The sequence below is a fragment of the Patella vulgata genome, chromosome 6, assembly GCF_932274485.2.
Source record: "Patella vulgata chromosome 6, xgPatVulg1.2, whole genome shotgun sequence".
NCBI classification, from domain to species: domain Eukaryota; kingdom Metazoa; phylum Mollusca; class Gastropoda; family Patellidae; genus Patella; species Patella vulgata.
Window position 1 is genome coordinate 74,512,204 of NC_065884.2, and position 19,331 is coordinate 74,531,534.

The 19,331-nt window shown below is 36.4% G+C and overlaps 1 protein-coding gene across 5 annotated transcripts in view; it reads right to left on the reverse strand.

Moving 5' to 3' along the window:
- Nucleotides 1-19,331, reverse strand: part of LOC126825198 (uncharacterized) — a 118,988-nt gene that overhangs the window by 69,038 nt on the left and 30,619 nt on the right. The window contains exon 1 of one of the 5 annotated variants that reach the window (XM_056101860.1): nt 1,558-1,599. The exons of 1 other annotated variant lie outside the window; for it this stretch is intronic. The gene's annotated coding sequence lies outside the window, so the exon portion shown is untranslated. Of the gene's footprint in view, nt 1-1,557; nt 1,600-19,331 lie in introns of those variants that run through there. 3 more of the 5 variants (XM_056101859.1, XM_056101856.1, XM_056101857.1) reach the window with 3 other exon arrangements.

Sequence of the window (19,331 nt, forward strand, 5' to 3'; positions counted from 1 at the left end):
AAAATGATCTGCTATTATGATACATGTCAGTGCATGTCTATCGGAGTAACTTTAAGATTACACCTATACCAGTCATCAAGTCCTTCATAGATTTCTCTTTTGAATGTAATTATATTTAATACGAATACTAAAAAATTCTAAAAAACAAATTATATTACAAATGACTTGGGTGGAAATTAAAATTGACATGGGTGGAAATTAAAATTGACATGGGTGAAAACTATATAAAAAAAAATTATATTAAAATTGAATTATATTACAAATGACTTGGTTGGAAATTATGAAAAACAAATTATATCAAAATTGACTTGTGTTAAAATTTAAAAAAACAAAAACAAATTATCTTAAAAACAAATTATATTAAAATTGACTTGGGTGAAAATTTGAAAAAAACAACAAATTATATTCAAATAGATTTGGGTGAAATTCCTAAAAAACAAATAATATTACAAATGACTTGGGTGAAAATTCTAAAAAAAACCCAGATTATATTAAGCCATGGGGGAGTGTTTGCTCGGACAACAGTCGAATTCCAACTGGCAAGTAGTTTTTGAAGTAGATTAGAAAAGCACAATGTTTAAGACAGTGTTTTCCAACCTGGGGTCCGTTAAGTCAGAGGGATCCGTGGGTGGAAGGCGGGGGGGGGGGGCTGCACGGGGGAAAATAATAGCCGTGAAAAAAGATAGTACGAAACATTTGGTATTTGGACAATGAATTACAGTCGGCTGATTTCCAGTCAATTTGTTCTGTTCTTCAGATTGAAAAGACGCACAGGAACAGACTAAATTTAGATTAAAGCGGTGTGCCCTGCTTTTTTTTGGGGGGAAATGTCTTTTTTGAATGTCATTTACAATAGGAAAGTTTGTCGGATTAATATTCCAAATAATCATTGTTTGTAACTTCTGTATAAACTTGCAATATTGCGATTCTTTATTTACTTTTAGAGTTCTTGTAATATTACACTTCCCCACAATTATAATCTTGTGAGCTGTGTTGGATTCAGATGGAGAGATACCCTAGGCTACCCGCTTATGAGGCCCCTTCCAATTCGCCACCCTTGCGACTAGAGGAACATGAAAATGTGTTTAAGCAAAGTCAAGGAGGACGACAGTGTTAAAAATACTATACACCTAAGCCCGAGACCCCCTAGATCTTGGGGCGCTATGTTTCAGTCTGCCAAGCCCATCGGTAAATCCGACACTGCTTGGATAGATTAAAATGTAATAACTATTTTTAAAAATTACTTTCATATCACTTCGCTCGGCTGATCATTTATACATATAAACATAAAGGGTATCAGTATCATATTTCGAAAATATTTCCTTTCATATATTATCGTTGCTCAATAAATGTGCTATTTGTGTACAACTGAGTCATAAGATAAGTTAAGATTAAAACCCTGTATTTTAAAAAACGCGAAAAGGAGGCCTATATTTGCAGTTACCAAGCATCAATAAGCTAGAATAAATGTCATCATCGTCGAAACGTTGCATGTTAATAAACCAGTAATTGTTATCCATAAATAGTGTTTAGTGTAATAGAAAAAAATGTACTAACTAGTTCGTTCCGCACGACTGTCTTTCGTGTCCTATATCCCTTTGTCGAGATAATTCAAATTTTGACAAAGCGGCGCAATACCGATGGGAAAAACAAAATATAGGGTCAATGTGACCTTGTTGCTTCTGTTGCAAAATATAAGTGCAATGACAAATAGAGGACGCCAGTAAGAGAAACAAACAGATATACCGACATTGAAATTAATTATGTGGAACCATTTTCTGTAGGTGGGCATGGATAGGAAAGATATGAAGTTATGTAGAAGGATTATGTTTCTACGTACACGGTAAACATTAAATGGAATACTTGCGTCATATGATAGTATCTTGCCTATATATGGTTACATGCGCAATACGAGGTAAAAGACTTGTACCCGGACATCCTTCTCCAATATTAATTATCCAATAAAACTAAAACGCTTACAGTCACCATTAAAACATGAAGATGATATTAAACATACTTTCGGCACCAACGTAGTGTAGTAGAACCCGAGTATTAGAATTGTCTTTACGGGCGTAGAGAGAGGAATGGTGTTTAACGTCCACTCGAAACAACTTAGGTCATTTCGGGACTAACATACGGTTCAATTTTATTTCAGTAATTCGCTCGGAGAAAAGCCTCGAGGATGAACAGGCGACCCTACACCCTGTAACGTACAACCGGGGAATCGAAACCCCGCCAGTTGACTTAATGACAGACTTTATGATACAACGCGGCGCGCGAACCATTCGGCAATCCAACCCCCTATTAATCTCTTGTGGAATGGGGGTCCGAGAAGACATTTTGAAACATTATGTTTTCTAAGTAAAATATTTTTGTGGTAAAACGCTCTATCATAATTATTTTAAGTCGAAAAGCTTGTGGAATGTAAGTACCACATATGCGGTTAATTTCGTTCATCTAGGCACGATCACTGAAATTTATATTTACCAAAAGCAATAAAACTTATACTCTGAATATATAAAATTGTCCAAAAGGTTGTTACTGGAAAGGTGCTTTTTAAAAATACTCATTGATTTTAGTTACTAAATCTTGTTTTGTTTCTGTAAAATATTTGATTGGTCAGTTGAAAAGGAACTACTTGTTTTATTTTCAAAGAACGGTTCATTTTTTTATTAAAAATTAACTATCTTTATTTAAAGGACTTTGCTATGGTTGAATTGCAGTCACAAAAATGATGTATCGCTACGCCGGAATGTAATCAGGTTCAGTAGAAGTGAAATCTATACCAAAGAATTATATTACTTATTTATTTCTGCATGTAAGAAAGGATTGGGTGATAACCAAAATCTCCTACTCGTCATTTTCTGATATAAAAAAATATCAACACTCGTCGATAAATTAAAAAAAAACCTCAGCAAAGCCAAGGTTTATTTTTTACTTTATCGACTTGTGTTGATATTTTTTGATATCAAAAACACCCGTAGGAGATTCTCTATTTATCAGAACTTGTTTTTAGTTAATTTATTTGATATTGATTTTTCGTATACCATTATTTTACAAATCTTATGGAAACTTTACAAGTAAAATAAATTTTATTGTATTGATGGGATATGCTATTGTAAGTTTTATATATATATTTGATATGCTATTGAAACTAAAGGTCTTGTAGAGGGAAGGATGTGTACATTATAAATGTTGTATAATGATAAATAATTCAGATATCCTTAAACGTTAACAAGGCAATATTAGACTTAGCATGATGAATTCTCAATGTTACCAAAGTACGCATAAAATTAAAGTTTGCACAAAAACAAAAAATAAACTGTTATTTATAGACGTGGAAAATGGGAATCCAATTGCCCCAGGTTCCTTTAAATTGGTTTAACCAGGAAATGATTAATAATTATTATTGTTTTATCCAATGTGTGTAGTCTGTACCTTTAAATTGGTTTAACCAGGAAATGATTAATTAATTATTGTTGTTTTATCCAGTGTGTGTGTAGCCCATATATAGCTTTAAATTGTTTTAACCAGGAAATGATTAATTAATTATTATTGCTTTATCCAGTGTGTGTAGTCTGTACATTTAAATTGGTTAACTAATTAATCTGTTAAATAAATATTTTTATTTTAAACTGTTTTTCATCTAGTCCCATATACAAGAATTCAAACCAAACCGTGTACCGAATCAAACCATGAAATCAGCTACTCCCAAACTGACTGAAACCATCAGATCCTGACTTTTCATCTTACAGATACTCACAAAATCGCTGCAACATTTCCATTAGGTACTGCATACTCTATATGGTTCGCGGCATTCGTTGTAACATCCGCATTATGTACTGCATACTCTATATGGTTCGCGGCATTCGTTGTACGGTTCTACATTTTCTATATGGTTCGCGGCATTCGTTGTACGGTTCTACATTTTCTATATGGTTCGAGACATTCGCAATTCGCCCCCGGAAAACTGTCGAGTTTGCTACTGAGTGTGGTTAATTAACCGAAGAACATTGTTTCAGTAATACCCTGATTACACATGTCAAGAAATGGGATGGGGTTGGACAAAAGCAGCTTCGAGAGTTTTGTTCGGGTCGATACATTAATTAATAATTGTTATCAGTGACATTTTGTCAGGACAACTTAAAAACGCTGGGATTTAATGTCTCGTTAATACAACGATTAAGATTACTGCGATTTTCATCTACTTATGTTACCCAATATGTCTGCCGAGGAATCCCTTTGTATATTCACGGTTGTTCGTTGTTTTGTGCAATCCGAAGGACTAGACACACTGGCAAAAGGTCCCCTTTTATATCCATGGTTACTCATTGTTTTGTGCCATCTGACGCATCTATGACAAGGTTTGGGGGCATTTGTCTGGAACTTTTCACCACAAGAGTTCCACAGGATATTGGGTTTCTGAAAATAAATACATTCCACAACATTTTCGAGTTAAAATAATATTCATAGAGTGTTTTGGGTCTGTGGTATTTTTCACCACAAAACTTTCACAAGAAATTGGATAATTTGTAGTCGTTCGAGTGGGACGGAAAACCGAAGTCCTGTGCACGTGCACGTAAAAGAACCCTTGGCAGTTGGAAATCGAAATAAAAGTAAGCCATAGTGCCGCTGCCCGGGAAAAATGTCTCTCATAGCACACTGCATGACGTATGCCTGTCTTTATTAACCCAGTCGGAATAGAACAGTAGGACGTTAACCCCATGTCATTTTATTTAATACAGAAAGATTGAAGGAGGAACACGACATAATCGTACTCGTTGTCCATTATAACAATATATACAACTGGGTATTTTCCATCATAACGAGATGTTTATATGGCTTTCAATGTGATAGTTGGTGTGTTCAAGGCAGTGTGTGCTTACTCTTTCAGAACATCTGCTACCCCTCACCCCCATACACTCACATTTCTAATTTACACATTTAGAGGGCTGTGCGTCTAACACGTGTAGTTTATATCATAAGGTCTGTCATTGAGTCATGTGACGTGGTTTAGATCATTGGGTCTGTCATTGAGTCATGTGACATGGTTTAGTTCATAAGGTCTGTCATTTAGTCATGTGACAAGGTTTAGATCATAAGGTCTGTCAGTGAGTCATGTGTACATGACAAGAAGTAAGGTGGATTATATCACAGGACCGCCCATATCCTTCCGCTGCTAACGACCTCTCCGCCCAAGCGGTTTATGGATATAGAATTGTATCTAGTGCCCCCCCCCTCCTCTCCCAGTTGACCTAGTTAATCCCCACTCTCACACACCCTACTCAATGTTTGTAGAGTATGATACGATATACAAATTAACTACGTTCAATTACCTTAATGCAATTTCTTGGGGAAAATATCAAGGTACTTCACAATAAACATATAAAGTATTGATGTCAACGTGTAATAAACAGCTAAACAATCTTTTTTATAAGAGTTTGACTTTACCACCTAGAAACAGATCAACGGGGTGTTTATGGATAATCTGTATTATGAATGTATTTCTATTATTGAATATAAAATAGACATGAATGTCTAACCATTCATGTTTTATGTTGCATATTTAATAGCTCGTTTTAATGAAAGGGGAACGGGCAATAGAAATACGTAATACAAACACGTGCTAATATATAGGGTTGAATAAATTATAACCAAATATAAGCTCAATCTTTCTAGCCGTAGGGTAATAATATCGTAAGTTGTATATTACCAAATATGGACATGTACTGGACATTATACGTCTTTAAATGTCATACAAATAGTCGACGATAAACCAAGAATGGGCAGCTTTCTAATTATCATATACGATATCTTACCGTTGTTAGGTAGGGGCGGGGCTTCTGGATTGAATGTTGTTTTTATTGGTTATTACTATGTTAACGTACAATACATTGTTAATGATCTTATGGGAAGTTGATTTTAATTAATATTATTTACATAAACAAATACCTTGTCGTAAGAAGAGCGGGTGGATCATCTCATCTCATCTCTTGGTTGATAAATGCGTCTTCGTCAGAATGAAGTTAAAATAGGGGGGGGGGGGGGTCCAGATCGTCAATGCAGAATGCAGATAAAAAAATAATGTGGAGAAGAAAATGAACAGGGGGGATCTCGCAGTGAAAAAGATAAAACTGGACATACGGATTACTTATAATCTACTCATGCGTTTCATATTCTTCAACTTTTACATTTAAAATCTTATAAAGCTTGTAGTCTATTAAATGTTTGTCTTGTTCTGCATGGTCTCAGATAGAAAAGACACAAAAGTACCAGAATCAGCCACGTAGAACAGAACAGTGTAGATATTTAATTAATTATAGTCCAGGAGCTAGCAAAGATTAACGGATCATTCCATGTCAAGTGGACCAGTGGATGACGGGTGTCTCCGTCAGAATATTATGAAATAAATATATGTTATAGACAAAAGCCCAGCTTAGGCATGGACCTGAGGGCCCCAGACCCAGGGCACCGCGGTTTAGGCGGCCCTGTGGTTCATGGCAAAAAGCAGAAAAAAATCCGATTCCAAATGAAAGTTTCACGGTAATCGATCTAGCAGCGCGAGGGCGCATTGTATGTCACTCGGAAATGAATAGATTTTGTATGTGATCAGATATTATTTAATTATTCGTGTATTACAGACCGTTGAATTATGTGTTACGCATGCGGGCCATTTAAAATGATATGAAATAATCTTGTCGTCGCGTTCGATGCCCCGCGATACTAGTCAGGACCAGGGTCCTGCTCTGGTTAAGCTGGGTTGTGGTTATAGAATATATAGACTTATGTAATACTGTATAGTTGTCTGCTGCACTTTGTCCCACGCTTTCATATTTGTCTGGTCGTAGTAGGAGCACCAGCGTAATGGCACGTCGGTGTGACAGGGTTTTAATTCTTACAAAATCCACCCGACTAAACTCCTTCAAGGGGCAACAATCTATGAAATAAATTGCTTGACAGGTTTCAAGTTCAACAACCAGGGATAGTTTGAAAAATTAACTTTCCAGACGTCTTATCTGCTGGGGATGTACGGAAGGATAGGGTGAGTACAGAGTCCCCTACACTAATGTTTACAATAACTGTGGACGGTAGGGGGATGTATGGAAGGACAGGGTAGGATAGGGCTGGTATTATCTGCTGGGGATATACGGAAGGATAGGGTGAGAACAGAGTCCCCCTATATTAAATGTTTACAATAATTGTGGACGGTAGGGGGATGTACGGAAGGACAGGGTAGGATAGGGCTGGTATTATCTGCTGGGGATGTACGGAAGGATAGGGTGAGTACAGAGTACCCTTATATTAAATGTTTACAATAACTGTGGACGGTAGGGGGATGAACGGAATGAAAGGATAGGATAGGGCTGGTATTATCTGGACGGAATTACGGAAGGATAGGGTGAGTACAATGTACACCTACATTAAATGCGGTGCGTATGAAGATTCCCCTATGTATCCAAAGTTTGGAAATAACTTCACCAACAGCTTTGTTTTTATATTCATAATTGATATGATTCAAACCATTGGCTTCTCAACTGGAACTGATCCTGTCCCATGTTTGGCTAACGACCATCTATATCGATATGAATTCTACTTCCATATTGAATCAATAGTTTCTGAAGTGAATCAAGTAGCAAACTATAAATATCTTCATTAGGGTTCCTTGTATCAGAAACCATTATCAAAACCTGTTCCCCGAAAAATGGTCACGGATCTGAGGGTTGTGACCCGACTATAACCCTGTCTTTAGCGTTTTCCTAAATCCTGTCTAGATCATCGCCTAAATTATTAATAGAGTTTTACGTCCGTTGACAGACTTTATTATACAATATTAAACAGTCACACCACTCAGATATAGAAAGACGACAGGCTTACTATTTATTATACAATATTAAACATTGACAACACTGGGATATCCATACAACTATAGAAAGACTATACAACACTCACATATCTCTATACAACTATAGAACGACGGCTTGCATTTATACATCAATACATGTTACTACACCGAACACATGACTATCTTGATACATTTCAATAGAGTATCTGGACTTAGCGACCCGTCCCTTAAAACGCGTAACACATGACTAACGCATAGTTCATTCGCACACGAGCACAATAAGAAAATAACATATTTTTGAAAGTAATATTTCTAGAGAATTGCCAATAATTTAACCACCTGTCCGGTTTCTCGTGCACGATGCAGGGTATACATGATATTTCAAGAACACCTGAGTTTGCAGGTTTGATACAATTTTGCTATGGTTTTTTTATCAGTTTTGTCAATTATAGTTTTTTGTATCTAACAATGGGTTAACACTTGATCTTGTTGACTACGAGCATCTGTATTTTCCTCGGAGAATATATTTCATCTAGTACTAGAAACAAATCTTGCGAGATAATTCAAACAATTTTAAATAATATTTTTATTTAACGTGCTCTCGGTTGTTACTTCAGTTTGAATGCCAAGATTAAACGATTCACAACCACTCGACCAACATGGTGCTCTGTGGCCATAACAGTTTGTAACCTTAGTCAGGACAGTTCTCGGCGTCCATGCTAGGTTGTAGCCTTATCCAGCACGATTCTCCGCGGCCATGCCAGGTTGTAGCTTTAACGTTCAATACATGGCAAGTTGCCAGTAACCTGTGTGTAATATAAAATATTATGAAAGGAATATTTTGATGAAAATATATCTGTTGGTGATTACACAATGCATTTGTTAATGCTACGATTCTTTGTTCAGTTAAACAATCAATCTATTTAATGTCCACGTGTAAATCTCACGTATAATACAAATGACAGAGAGAGAGGTTTTCCCTGGAAATCTATTTTCAGTTTATACCTTTCAACTGGGTTCTATAGTTACTGGAATTTGTTTTTTTGTTATGATGACAGATTTGACTATTCTACAAATGTTCTAAGATAATCTCTTAATTTATAGACTCGGTTGGCCAAATAAATTTTGTAATGACTGGCAACGGAAATATTTAGATCTTAAATGTTTGAGATGCTTATACTCAATCAGAATGTGTTTAACTGTCAACGGAACATGATAGTGTTCACATTCTGCTTGAGGCTCTCGATTGAAGATGAAAATGTGTGTTTAAAAAGTATAACCAATGCAAGAGCGAAACAAAACAATCTCATCTATCCTGTTGTGAGTTTGGTCAATTTCCTAAGACTGGCTTGATGTGATCAAGCTTGTTTGTTCCTGCAAACATAATCACCATACTTAGACCCCGTGAAGCTAGTATCTCTCACTTTTTTATGTTTTGTAAGATCGATATCAATCTTGGGGACGATATAGCCCACGGCGGGTCCTAAAGAAAGAGGTATTCGCAATACTGTTTCCCGATACCAGTCTCAGACAAAGGGGGTGAATGCGAATACCGAATGAAGGAATAACTTTAGTTCTCAGCAGATATATTTGCTCATGAAAGGGTCTAAATAGGATGTTATATGAAACATAATTTGAAGGTAAAGCAATTGTCATAGCACACTGAAGGGCTCGTTTATAACGACGGTTGTACAACGAGGACTCGTGCGGCGTGACGTATAAACTGTCCACTGAAAAAAGAAGAAATACAGCTAAACAGATTCATTCTATGTCCTTGGTTGTGTATGTCGTTATGCTCTTTGAGATACGCCTCGCTATCAGACTAATACACAATACACTCATAATCGTGTTGCGGTAGAACCATATCTATATTCAGCATTCGGAGGCAGACCACCATTAAATTTCATCATCTCGGTACCCAAACGAATTGTAGTTCGTCTATTTATAGCAATTCTCTCTCTCTCTCTTTTCTCCCCTTTTGCATGCCCATTTGTGTTGATTTTTTGGTCTAGAATGGATGAAGAGGGTTTGAATTAACATTTTCTGCCAGGTTTTGGTAAATATTCATGATTTTGAGGCGGAAGGATAAGAGGGTTATCAGGTTAGCTACGGCGATATGTACGGCAACTAGTTACATGTTTTTAGTATGCTTCTTCAAGTTTGTGTATCTCAAAATTTTGGTGGTCAACCTCATACAAATTTTAGTGCAAAGACATGACCATTTGTTCCTCTGTCTGTAGTGGAAAGCATTCAGCCCAACGAAAATTTGGGGAAAAGTTGGAGGTGGGCAAATAGGCCAGAATTAACATTGAAGTCAATGGGGAAATTAATGGTGGTCTGCCTCCATTCGGCGACTTTCAATTCCAGAGTTATCCCCCTTTGGTCAACAAACATTCCTTTCAGTTAAGCTACAGTGGAGGCATTGTTGCTGTGAATGCGTCTTGCCACGCTTTAAGTTGCTATCTTTCCTTATTGTGGAAAAAGGGTAAATGCAGAATAGAATTACCTTCATACGGCCTACATGGGTTTGTGGGCCGCCTGGGGACAATTACAACCTTCCCCATAACAATCGTCAAAGCCAAATACCACATGGTATGGTTATACACAGAGCGCGTGCTAATCACAAGCAGACGATACAAAATAATATAAAACCTATACAGCTGTATACCGTCTTGATAAACAACACGGTTTGTTTTTAAACTATTAATATATTGACTCACACGCTAACCGCGATTAAGAAATGTTAATAAAAGTATTGCCTAAAAGTTATAAACAGGCCACAATTCTATGTAATAAAACTACTGCTTATTGCCGCAGCAACGTTTCAGCCTATCTTCTAAGAAGTTTTTAATGAAGATCAGTAAGCGACCCCGCAGACTGAGGTTATGCAGGTCGCGCATGATACCATACATATGCTTTCTCCGGATCAAAAATATAGCAACTAAATGTTGTTTCTGGATGAAAGCATCCTTGACTAACATTTCAAATCTAACGAGATGATCACGGGTGCTCCTTTCGGACCGAAATCCACAATGGAGGTCTGTGATGAGGTTGTTGGAATCACGGTTACCAAACATGCAGCTAGTTAAAGCGATCGGGCGATAATTGGTGGGGTTCGTAGGATCCTTCCCCGGTTTAGGGATGGGAATTACTATGGCTTCATGCTACGAAGGCGGGAAATCCTCATTAAGCCAAATACGGTTATAGAGATCTAATAATATTAAGAGTGTAAAAAAAGGGTTAATATTTTAAAATCTGGTAGTGAATTTCATCTGGACCAGTTGCAGTATCCCTAGCTCGCTGAAGAGAAATGCTGAGTTCAGCAATTAAAAACTTGTCATTATAACATTCATCATAACGGGACTTAAAGGTAAGTCGCCTTTTCTCCTATTCAAGTTTAATGCCTCAAATGGCATCAGCGGAGAAATTGGATGATGAATTAAATGAGAAAGTACAGGCCAGAGAATTATCAATATCAGGAAATGTTGTGAAGGTGGTATTAACAACATTTATATGGTTAACTGATAATGCCCTACTTTTACCTTTAATTCTACGAATCCCATCCCATACCGATTTGGAAGGGGTACGGGAATTTATCCTTGAGATATAACCTTGCCATGAAGACTTCTTTGCTTGGCGTATGGATCCACGGGCCTTCGCCCGGACCATTTGGTATGCTGCAATATTCTCCAAGAATGGGTGATTCCCAAGGCGTCCTAGAATACGATCTCACCCTTTAAGCGAGAATTTTCAATCGTTATTACACCATGGTTCATTGAAATGTTTTTGCCCATTCGTGATCTTTGGAATCGCCTGCTCAGCCACATCTTGGAGAATTGAAGTGAATAAAGGCCATGGACTCATCTACTAGCTCCTTTGAGTCAAAAGAGAGACACAAAGATTGAAAAAGAGTCCAATCAGCCTTGTGCATCTTCGACCTCTGGGGTCGTTCAACCGAAGAGGGACCTTTATTTTCTATCAAGATCAGGAAATGGTCACTGCCACACAGATCTTCATTTACTCTTGAAACCGGACCGGAGAGCAAATGGTGAGATCGAGGGAAGAAAAAGAAGCTGTGGCAGGATGTAGATAAGAAGTGGAGTCGTCATTATTTTAACAAACACAAATTAATAATGTTAATGAAGTCCGCTATTTGTTTACATCAGTAAATTATGTGAATGGTGACAATTGAAGTCTCCCGTAATGATAAATAGACGAGGAAGTTGCACAACAAAATAATTGACTTTTGGGGTTCAGATGTAAACTTGGTGGTAGAGATACAGATCAGAGTGTAATAGAAATATGTAAACTGCAACTGCCTGTGTAGATCTATATGCTTGGTGGTAGAGATACAGATCAGAGTGTGATAGAAATATGTAAACTACAACTACCTGTGTAGACCTACATGCCTAGATAAATAACACATACAGGTGTAAAATGAAACACAAGCCTACGAATAAAAAATGAAATGAAAACGAATGGTATAAGAAAGACGGGTGTCGAATACATTATGTGCAATTAGCTGTCTTTCCTTTCTTACTCGGGAAAAGAAGTAAGGTCGTATGACTAACCCCTCTCTCTCTCTCTCTCTCTCGTTTGGGCAATGAGTCATGACAGTTTTCTATAGGAATTGGTACCAAATAATTCTATAGACTTTTCATTATGGGATTAAATAAAGTTGGCGAATAATTTCTTCTAAATTGATAAAGCTTATTTTTTCTCTCTGTAGAATAATTTAAATGTTGTTGTTGTCTATTATAGTTCTATGAAAGGTTGTCTAGTTGCTTAATATATTGAGATTGTTACCAACAATGACAAGTAGATTTAGGCTAATTAGGTACCTTGCATTATTCTACAACTGTCTTAGACTGAATCACTGACAGTCCTACCACCGTCCATTTCTGGACGTGGGTTACTGTTGTCCAGCCATCTGTTGCACAAATCAATCCAATTAAATACAATAAGGTTGGCGTAAAGGGTCCAGATAAAAAAACTTACCCAAATAATTAATGGTCTGCCCTAATAATTGTCGTATCTAAATGTTTAAAGCGCCACAGAGCAGTCAGACTGACTGAATGTTCAGCGCTATAGAAAAGGATTATTATTATAATTATATCATTCAGTGTTCCATGAGAGCCATCATGCAGGGTTGTTAGAAGGAAGTATTCAAAGCCTTCCCACAATATGCAGTGTTGTTATAGAGACATGCCGATAAAGACATCATGTGGTGCTCTTAGGACATACCGCAGCTTCCTCGGCTGGGATAGAGACAACTTGCAGTGTTCCTATAGAGGCATGCCTTTAGCCGCTGGTTCATCGTGTATACTTAGAAAGAAGAACCACAGATTACAGGCTAAGGGATAGGGAACTTCTATCTTTGAAATTTATACACCTGGTCGAACATTACGCACGTCAGACAAACAACTTTTAAACCCGGTGTAACGTCTGCTTCTACCTGGTGATATCGCTGGCCAGCGAAACGACAATATATAGGTCTAAAATCTATAATTTTATATCAAAGACGTAAGAAATGTTCTACTTTGAGCTAAAATTTAGTTTTGAGAATAACATAGAGCATACGAGATTATATATCTCCTAGGACATATATAATCTTGAATGAATTATGTTTATATTTTAACACGTGATATAGTTATATCTTCTATATCTACATATCAATCGTAAAAAAGCAAAATGCCCTAAATTATGAAGAATGGAGTCGATCAGACGGTGGTAGGGGTAGGGGTGCACTAGCTTGATTTGTAAGAAACATTTTACATGTGAGGATCACCCTTTGATTGAAGATAAAGAGTTAGATAAAACTACTTTTGAAACGTCAAGTCGAAATCTTGGAACGTCAAGTTAAAATCTTGAAACGTTGACATCTTGAAAAGTCAAGCTAATATCTTGAAATTTCAAGATAATGTCTTAAAATAAAACCGTTTAAACTACTAACATTTTCAAATTTCAACTTGAACTTAATCTTTTAAGATACTGACTTAAACTTTTAAGATATTAAAGATACATTCCCGCGAAAGTATTTACAGGGTAGTTATTTCCAATAAAAGTATGGCAATTTTGGTAAGTGACGCTCAATCTAACTAGAAAAATACTGGCTTGTCTGCCAGATTGACTTAGGAAACGGTTATTATTTCTTAATCGAATGGTTAAGTGCTTTTGGGAACATTGAGGGGTTTAAACGTACAACATACCCTGCAATCAAACGGCGGAAAAATAATTTGGCAGAGGATAATCAAATAATTTACTTAAGCTTCAATATGTACGGTAATTGGACAGTAAGTAACGACAAATACATTCTAAAATAGACCTTCCCTCAATCAAGTAACGTGAAAAACATGGCTTCTAAAAATAGAATTTTACATCTTGGAGTACTTCCTCCGGAAGCAAATTTTTGATCGATTAATTAGTTTTTAGCTCAAAAAAATCATACAGTTTGTACATAGGAAGGCATCTCTAACAAAAACATTTAAGATTTTAACTTAAGTTTTAAATATTGGATATCAGAAGCCCATCTTTTCCTGATAAGATTACAACATCAATGTTGATTTAAATTGGCAAATAAGTCGCGTTTTGAATGTCGAAGATTTGAGATGATATTGAGTTAGAGACTTAGCTACTTTAACTTGAATTTTCAAGATATTTACTTGAAACGAAAGACTCCCGCAGTCTTTCATATAAAAACGAGATATTTTTTAAACTAAAATTCCCGTTTATGGAACATTTGTTTATGACACATTGATATCAAATCTCTTAACGACAATTCATCAATCTAAATGTTAAAAAGATTTTCATAAAAAAGACGAGTTTAACTATTATGTGTAGGATAAAGAGCGAGACTGGGGTTATGCTGAGGAAAGAAAGAATGAAGAAAATAACCCGAGAAAAAGATGTTTTTTTTTCTAAAGTCTTTCTTTGTTAATAGTCCCATGAAAAATTAAGCATTAGGCATGGCCTGGTGAATGTATACTGATGCTTCGGCTATGGTTCACAAAACTTTTTAGAATGCCCCCCGAACAATTGCCGTGAATCATCGGGGATGGCTCCCAATAATTTGAAAAGCTCAGGGGTCCCTTTGCCGATAATCAACATCACCGGGTAAATATTCATGTCGGGCGATCTCAGTCTCTTGCATGGTGGCATATCGGCGGCAGTTATACCTAGGTCCTACTGGGCAATTATTGCATCAGCGATATACTACCGATGGAAATTGGTGATCCCCGGGGGCGCCGGGAACAGGTTCCCCTCTGTGCAGGGGTCGTCGTGAGCCATCAGGAGACATCGGGAAAACTGCGAAAAATTTCAAAGCTCGCATTGAAATTTTTTATCCGATGTGTTCCCGACGTTTTGTCTGGAAATCAGGCCGGGGAAGCATCCCGGCAGCTTTCCAGATCCACGCCGAAGCTCCGGAGATGCTTCCCTAGAGCCCTCAAGCTTCAGCGAAATATTTTTTCCCGAAGCATCCCGATTCAAATATCCCCAAAGTTCCCCTGATAGTCAGCAAGACATCGCTGATGCTTTGGTGAATTTTTGGGGTCGTTGCGAGCAATATGGAACCATCGGGAGGTCTCGGGATAACTGCGAAACATTTCAAAACTTGTATTGAAAAAGTTTATCCGATGTTTTCCCGACGGGGAAGCTCTGGGGATGCTTCGCTGAATGTTCCGCGAAATTCTTTTTCCCCGATTTAACTATGATCAAAGGTCCCCATATACTTCAGCAAGACATCGCCGATGCTTCGGTGATGCCCCGGGGAAACAAATATTTCGCTGAAGCTCCAGTGAAGCATCCCGGAGTTTCCTTGTGCCCCCCCCCCCCGTCCTGTTTTCCTGACAATGTAAGCATTGAAATTCTCGCAGTACTCCCGTGGTCTCCGGATGGATCCACGTGGCTGAGACACCGGGAAACCTGTTCCCGACGCCTATCAATTTCTATATGTACTACATTTGCAAGGCAAAAATTACTCAGTGGTAACTACGCATTATATAAGACAATTGTAACTGGCTTAATAAGCCCTAACAAGTGTCACTACTCGAAATTGCGCGACTTATTGATATTTCAATTGTTGATTATTTATCAATCGGATTAAAATACAGATCGATATTTCGTTTCGTTTTTTTATACTTTCGATGGCCCACATCAAAGCCCTGTATAGGGAAAATTACGACAACTCATTTACAGGCGCTATTTTGGATCCCAACTATGACGCCATAAAATCTATGACGTCATGGCGTCATATAGCTTTACTTAACATAACGTTTTATTTTTTTCTTGGTATAACGTTTTACGGGCTACAATTTATCCTACACAAATTGCAAAAGAAACCGATGCAATTTGGTTCAATGATAAATATGTCTGACGAAATCATACTCAAAATCGGCCAAAAATGACATGATTAACACAATTCAATTAAGCGTTCTTCAGGTATTATCGGAGAGCGATATCTCGTAATCAGTGTTTTTCAGTGGTGATGGGGTGGGATAAATAATTTCTTTTTAAATTTCTCAAACACAGAGTGTTTATGCAAGCGAAATGTGTGGAAAAATCGAATTTGGCAAACATCAATTTAAAAAAAATGTAGTTGTCATTTGGTGGCGGGCATTTCTTTCAATATGACTGCCAAATTTGGTAAAAGAGTATCATTTTAAAAAAAAATAAAAATGAAAAAACAACATTAATTTGGTAATAAAAGGGCAGCGATAATCTCAAAAATTTAATGTCGAGAAATCTTGATGGCAGAAATTCACAATGGCTGGCAAAATACAATCCAAAATGGTGGAATTTTAATTAATCGTCATTTCTTTCCGTTGGGTATGACTTGTAATATGTGGTATATTAATCCCGAAATGACATAGTTGCTCTTTCGGTTGAATCATATCATAGAAGTATCTAATTTCATAGTTTTACGTATTTGTCGACATTAAGGTGTACTTGTTCTATTGTTCTATTGTTCCATTTAGCCTATGCATTTTCTTGTTTCACTTGACTAAACAAAACATTTTGTAGGAATGTAGGTTTTTATAGATTGAACCAAAAGCTGATAAATGTTGAGATGTGTGGAACATGTTCGAGGCGATTTGTGACGTCTCCTTCAATGACCCCTTCAATGTCTGTCTACCTGTGAAATAACATGTACATTATTTGTATGTTAAATTTGTGCGGTTTATATATTAGATTAATATTATTATTTACACATGGGCGGGGAGTGATAAAGTCCTACCCCAAACAAATTGCAAAAGAAACCAGAAAGTTTCGGAGAGCGATATCTCGTATCACATGTCACTGATGAAACATCTGCCCGAAACACGTGTCACGCTAGACACCTTTTATTTAAATTACACCGATTTTACAATGATTTTAAGTTACACTGATTTTAAATGTTTTATCCATTAGTCAATTTAAAGAAATTTCTATTTACGAAAAATTGATGATACAATTAATGATCGATGACCGAAAACTGACACACAATCCGGAATGGCTCCAGACCAAAAAATCATGGAATTTCAGGCATTTATTTTGCCGGCTAGAAGGCAAAAAGGTTGTATCTCCCAAATTACTATTTAAATTTTCAGTCTGCACAAATAATCTGATTTTTAAAAGCGTATTCAAGTTAAATATATTTTATTGCGACAACTGTGAAGCCAGATATTTTCATGACGTCATATGAAATTTCTGGCTTCAAAGTTGTCGCAACTTTATCTATATACGGCTTTGGCCTACACCAATACAAAGCCGTATAGATAAAACAGCGACAACTGTGAAGACAGGAAATCCATTATGACGTCATGAAAATATTACGTCAAGTGTACAAAAGCGCCATCTGGGGTCCCAAATAACTGTACCTACCCACTATCTATTATATTGCTGTGTCGCAGTTGGCTGTCCCGACAGACAGGGATGTGAATAGATGTCATAGATTGCCGCGAAGAACAGTCTATAGGACATAAAACATACAGTTTTTAAACGACAAGTATGGCTGAACATATTATTATTATTATACAACAGAAAGCGACATTATTGCTATATAGCCTTATTCTATAAGAAAAATCAAAATAAAAGATACACCAGATAAAAGCGCTGTTAAACATATTTATAAATTGCATACGCTTTCAAATATCAGACGGGTAATCGACCATTAATTGTATTAATTTTTCGGGAATCGAAATTTCTTTAAATTGACTAATGGATAAAACATTTAAAACTACTTCACCTTAAATTCAGTGTAAAATCGGTGAAATTTAAAATCAGTGTAAAATCAGTACAAGCGCGACATGTGTTTCGGCATAATTTGTTTCATCAGTGAAATTTCTGGTGTCATGTGATTGATTGATTTGTCGATTGATTGGAGTTCAGATGTTTTCATTATAATGGACCACTTTCAGGTTGCTGTATTCACGGCCTGAACTACGTAGCAAGAAAACGCGTTTCACGACTACAGCACTCGATGGTGACCTTAAGAGACACCGAAAGCCATTTAAAGACATGTTTTTAGTCAAGTGAATCAAGAAAATTCATAACTATGCGCGAGGGGGAGGGGGGGGGGTAGATTCATCTGAACAAATCTGAATAGGCTAAATAGAGCAATAGAACAAGTTCACCTTGATATTGTCAAATACGTAAGACGATATGAACATCAACTAATTAGATATAAAATGTGATCCAACTGAAAGGCGATATATGGGTCATTATCAAAATTGGTAGAAATTGCAAATCACAAATGACCAAATTTCAAACATGGTTAATTGTTTATTTTTATATTTATTTGATAAAGTATAGTTCAAAGTGTCAGTTCTGCATAAATTTAGAACAATTTTACAGAATTAAAATTTTTGTCAGCTTTTATCGGTCACCAGTTGGGAATATGAAATTTCCCGTAACGATTAATAATTTTGCTGAAAATATGTGAATATTCTTAAACCATTTTTTTTAAAAAGCATATTATTTCTAATGATTGGTCATTCAAACATACTTAAGCATGTTTTCCTCAATTTGGCTACCTTTTTTTTAAAAACAGAAGAAGATACGTTTAGTTACCTTGTTCATACTTATAGGTATTATTATGCATTATTTTCTAATGTAAGTCTGTATGTGTACTTAGACATTTATTCGCAGTGTTACAGAAAGGATTATCATGCTACAGTTTTTGAAAGAAAGCTGGAAATATTCTGCCTAGAAATATATTTCTACAAATTACGTCACATGAGTACTGATTGGCACTAACATCAAATTGTCAGACAAACGTAACATAAAATTTATGTTAATTGTGATATGCTACTGGATTGACTTTACAGGAAGGACATGCTGTTCTGAATCTAAATTATTTACGAACTAAAACAACATAATGACATACTTTTAACACTATTTTATTAACTTGGGGTTCCAATTTATAGAACTGTAAATAAATCATAAAATGCTTAACTATAACATTGTTGAAATTAGTAGAATGTATTGCGCTTCAAATAAATGATAAAAA